This window comes from Petaurus breviceps, unplaced genomic scaffold (assembly GCF_028583685.1).
Source record: "Petaurus breviceps papuanus isolate PSGF00001 unplaced genomic scaffold, PetGlider_PUasm1.0 154, whole genome shotgun sequence".
In the NCBI taxonomy this organism is placed as follows: domain Eukaryota; kingdom Metazoa; phylum Chordata; class Mammalia; order Diprotodontia; family Petauridae; genus Petaurus; species Petaurus breviceps.
Genome location: NW_027185715.1, coordinates 15,788,990 through 15,794,678, shown reverse-complemented (window position 1 = coordinate 15,794,678; position 5,689 = coordinate 15,788,990). Strand labels below are relative to the sequence as shown.

Here is a 5,689-nt window from a genome sequence, read left to right as displayed (position 1 = left end):
TATATGAAAAACTCCCAGAGAAAAACTTTTGGTACAGTGGTAGCCAGATCAACAAAACATTGCTAGTATGGGTCCCCCAAAACATGGAAATGTCACTGTAATGTCATTATAATAGGATTTTATCTGTAACAGAATATATTTATAAACACTAACAAAATTTCAAGTTAAGCTTTGTATTAATGTACCGAATAAATTAACTGATAAATAGGAATTTTATATAGTTTCTATATTTATGGGGCATACCTATTAATCCCTAATAAGGCCCTCTGAGCTCAATGGTATCCAGAGAATAAAATGGCAGAAACTAAGACCCTGAATCATGGATTGATGACACAATTTTATTTTGTTTGTACAGCAGTATAACAAATAAGATCACCCCTTTAAAATCTAGATTTCTGCTATGCTGATACTTGTTAATAAACAGAATACATGCTCCTATTTTGTCTATAGTAATAACAAAATTTGTGGGAGTTTTGTTTTGACGTTTCAGCATGAGCTGAAGCTTCCCATTTGGTAGTTGCTGCACAAGGGTTCCACATGTGGAACAGGAAAGGGTTCGAACAGGAAAGTTCGAACCTTCATTTTTCAGATCATAAGGGGTTGAGGGCACTTTAAATTCTCTTGCAATCCAGCTCTTAACTGCAAGCAGAATTAATTATTATTCAAAAGAAGTTGTGTCCCCATCCTCCTCTGCAGAAAGTATAACCACAACATAGGGTCTAAGAGAGAGCAAAAAAGAATGTAATGGTTAATAGCAGGGGTAAAAATAAAGATCTTTATGTCAACACTTTCACCTACAAAAATAGATTAGCATGCCAAGCCACTTCTTTTTCATAAGTAACCATTGTCTATGAAAACAGTAACAATGAGTAAATAGCAATTTGTAAACAAACCACATTCTACACTAACCTGGTGTTTTACAAGCCACTTACTATTTTTGTCCATCCTTGAATTTCTATGTTGACACCAACCCATCCTTCCACAGTGACATAGCTCTACCAGTAGTAGGATCACCCATTTTGTCTGCTGGTTGTACTGCTTCCAATTGGCTGAAGCATGATGCTAACGAGACCAAGGTCCTGGGTTTGATCTCCATGTAGCTGGAGCTGCATTTTGTTCCAATGCTATAGATTGTACTCCTAGCCTCGGCCAGCTGTTTCACAAATGTATGTCATTTGGATTCGTTGAGAAAATATGGATGTGAATGTGAACCAATTTATCACCAATAGAAAAGAACTCAAAGCCTATGTCCTACTACAGTGTCAGTCAATCTTAGGGCCACCCAAACATCTACAGGACCCAACTTTCTATTACCATCTTGATGAATGCTGTTTCAAAAAAGCTTACATTTACACTCAAAAAAAAAAAAATTGTAAACTTATTCATGGGCACAAAATGAGCACGAAAACTAAATTTAAAAATAACACAAAATTTTTTCAAATAAAAAAATTTCAAATAGCTCTACTATTCAAAAGGTCTTATTTCTAATTATTATCCTTTAAGAATATTTTTGTGACATTCAAAAACAAGCAAATACCACCATTTCTGTTCTCTAATAAAGGTTTCAGACAATAAAATGCTTAAATATCTTTGTGTACAAATGGAAACTGACCTAGAAGCAAACTATAAATTTAAGCTATTATTTCATTGCTGGTAAGAATCAAAGCTATTTTTCTAAGTTTTTCATTCTTGATCCTAAAGTGTTAAGACCAGAAAATTTATTACAGCTGTGCAAATCACTGACAAGACACTTGTACACACTGCAAGATCTAACAAGATTTGTTCCTACACTGGTAGCCCTATACCTAACACAAAGTTAGAGGAAACCCTTTAGACAATAAAATGTAAATCATCACAGTCAGAATTTATGAAAGTAATAGAATTTAATTTTTACAAAGCCAACGTAGGGCTCTCAAGTCACTCCTGGCTCTCTCTAGTACAATCCTACACTGTTCTTGGTGGCTCTGCCACTCTGGATAATACTCACTCTTCTATTTTTCTCTCATCTTTCATTCAGTCACCCACAAAGGTAAAATAAAACTGTCCCAAGGAAATACAAACTGTTTGATACAAACTAACCTTCAGCTAAAAGAATTTTTTTTAATTAAGAAAAAAATCAGGGAATTCTAAAGTAAAAGTCAGATTAGAGAGAATATTTTTTAAAAATAGCTTACATTTATATGACAATTTATACTTAAAAGCAAGTTCTACCCAGTTCTAATTTGATCATTACAACAATCCTGAGTTTGCTTAGACATGTGAAAATCAGGCTCAGAGAGATTCAGTAGCTTGCCCAAGGTCACACTGCTTTCTACATAAGCGGTGAAGCCAGAATTTGAACCCAGGCCTTCTTTATGGTAGGTAGAGTGCTCTTCTACTATACTATGGGCACTGTCCTTTACCCCATAAAGCATGTGTAACTTAAAATATCCAGTAAAAGAATCATTTGTATTTAGCTTTGGAATACATTATGACTTTTACCTTCCCTACTATGCTCTGACTAGAGAAACTGAAATTCACTTGGAATCCTCGCAAACATAACAGCTTAACTGAAAGAAGTAATGAGCCTGTTACTAAAAATTTGCCACAAAAACACTAGACAAATCAGCGAGAATAGAGATGTACTTCAAATAATAATTAGGTTTAAATACATAATGGAAAATCTTCTTAATTTCTATCAGCTAAATAAATAACATGACTCGGCTAGGTAAATGAAAGATGCAAAGTAGTCCCACATTGTGAAACAAAAGTGAGGAAGATAATTTTTCTAATCACTAGCTAAATAATGCTTTTCTTTTTAAAGTAGCACGTTAGGTCCCTAAGACCACAGAACTCAGATAGTCCCATGTAAACAAACAAAAAGCAGCTAGTTTCACATTAGAGCCTATTGAAGTCAGAAGACCCAGGTTCAAATCCTACTTTCAGACACTTAGTATGTGTCAAGTTTTCTGTGCTCTGGTTTCCTCATCTGTAAAATGAGGGTGTAGGGCCCTGATCTGCAAGATCTTTTCTGACTCCAAATCTATGACCCTGTGATTTCCTACATCACAATAACATCAAGATGTCTACTTTCCAACACATCAACCAGGGCTGATTTTTATGTAGTTGAGTCAAGAAACTCAATTACAAAATTAAAAATAAGTTAAGTATAAATCCTGGCGTGGACTGAAACGGCTAATTTAGCAGCTAGGATTCTAATGGTGTTCTCTTCCCAAACACAAACACAGTGCATGTGTATGGTGGAGGGGGATGGGGGAAGAGGATGCAAGCAGCATTGCAAAAAGAAAAGGCCAAGTGAACTGCCTTCAAAAGGGTAACTGTTCCCAATTTGATGGAATCTAGGAACCTCCAATTAAAGACACCAAGAATACACCCACACAAAACAGCAGAGTCCCTTGTGCTTTTTTCCCTCCCTCATCTTTCCTCACCACTCTTAAATTCATCTGGTCAATGAAGAAATTCTCTTCATCTCACCCCCGAAAGTACGTTATATTAAAAAGAAAAGGTCTAGCTTAACTAATAATATATGTATGAGTATTCCTTTTTAAAATATACATAAAAGTTCACTTAAATTTTAACAGAATATAATTCCATAGCAAATACAGAATTCTCTCTATATGTTCAATACTATATACTTTAAAAGTACAGGATCATGCAGAAAGGGGGGGGGGATAGCAAAGGTCAGTAATATCCAGATTATAAAATCAAAGTTATCATTTAATCAAACCACAAACAAAAACTACCATCTGATTTCATCAATTTGAATCTCTAAAAAATGACATTAGTAAAGTCATTTGAATGTAGGCTATCTGGAAGATTTTTTAAAAAATTCTGAATTAAAAAAAAAAAAAGTTGGCTGTAAAAGCAGTCAATGAAACCCATGAAATTTCTCTCGCCCAGGCTGAAGGAAGATAATGAACATAATTACAGTACCAACTGGCATTACAAACAAAGGAAACATCCCTCCAGGACCAAGTCTGCAACAGCCTTGAAGTATTTCTGAGAAGTGAAGAAAACTGAAAAAAGACTTAGCCACTAAAAAGATGCCCCAAATATGTCTCCTCTGAGGGGAGGGAGCTCAAAGCCAAGGACAGAAACTCCTGTAAGAAAAAGTTAATAAAGATTACATTCATCCTGGCCTCCCCTCCTAACACTCCTAACTAAGCATACTCAGGACTCAGAAAATACATAACATTGCCCTCTTTTGGAAGAAAACTGTTTGCTAGCAGTAGTTGTGCATCTAAAATAAAAAAAAAAAAAAAAAAGCTTTGATATTATTTTTGTATGGTACTTAAAAGATGCTGTACTCTTACTAATAGTTTAAAGACACTTGGCAAAATCTTTAAGCAGAATGGATTTGTGATATAAACACTGGAAATATACAAGTAAAAAGAACTATAGATCCCCCCAAAAAAGCTTCAGTTTTCTATTTTTATGTGGTACTCCAATGTTGTGTGCTTACTAAGAGTTTAAATACACTTAGAAGTGGCATAACTGTAAGTACAATGAACTTTCAATAGAAACACTACAAACATTAATGGGCCCTATGACACACACAAAAATGAAGGACCCCTGAACTACAGCCATCACTCCCCCCCAAAAGCTTGGTATCCTTTTTTTTAATGGTATTCAAACATTATATTCTTATTAACAGTTTAAAGACATTTAATTGGCATAATAACCTTTGAGGACAACTTGCTATATTAACATTACATGTATTTTTAAAATTACCTTTGTGCGCATATAAAAAGAATTAGAGGATCCAAAAAAGCCTTGGCATCCTATTTTTTGTGGTCCTAGAAAGTTTTATTCTTAAAGACAATTAACTGGTATAAACTTTGAGTATGATTGAGTTTGTATCAACAAACCACAAATATCTAAAATATTTTTCATCTTAAAACGATTTTTAAACAGTTATGACTTAATACTTGAAACCTTTCTTTGAAGCTTAAAATAGGAAAACGTGGTGATTTTGTCTCTCCTAAAACACTATCACAGGGTACACAAAAAGTAAATAAATCTTTAAGGAAAAAGAAATCTGATGCGTCAATTAACATAATCATCCAGACTTGAAAAAAAAAAATCCAAGCCCCTAGCCCCTTCCCCAACATCGCTACTAAACAAGGCACATCATCCACCTCTGGCTTCTTCCAAACCCCACCTAAAACCCCACTAAAACAAGGAAAAAAAGCCATCCCCGGGCCTCCTCACAAGCCAGGCCCCCACCCCTTCCCCAACAAGTGCTACCGAACAAAACTCACTATCTACCTCCTGGCTTCCAAGTTCCAACTAACATCCCACCTTCCAAAAGAAGGCTTTCTCCAAAAAACAAAAGCAACCCTCCCCCCCCCCCCCCCCCCCTGTACCTCGGCACCAAACCCACCAATCCCCCCCCCCCCCCCCCCCGGGGGGGCGCGCCCCCGGGGGGGCCCGGGGGGCCGGGGGGGCCCCGGGGGGGGGGGGGCACGAATGCGGCCGCCCCCGCTGGGGCCCTCCCGGCTCCCCGTTCCAACAGCAAGGGCAGACGTTTTGCAGAAGAATGCCATCCCTCGGAACCAGAACCTCGGCTCTTCCGGAGGGGGGGGCCTGGCAGGCGCCGGATCAATGCGAGAGAAAAGCAGCCACGGCGAGCCCGGTTCCGGCCTCCCCGCGCCCCCCCACCAGTCGGACGCGGAGGCCCCCCCCCCCC

The 5,689-nt window shown here is 37.7% G+C and overlaps 1 protein-coding gene across 5 annotated transcripts in view; it reads right to left on the bottom strand.

Annotated features, from left to right (window-relative positions):
* CPSF6 (cleavage and polyadenylation specific factor 6) overlaps positions 1-5,689 on the bottom strand; it is a 41,980-nt gene that overhangs the window by 35,850 nt on the left and 441 nt on the right. The window lies entirely within an intron of this gene.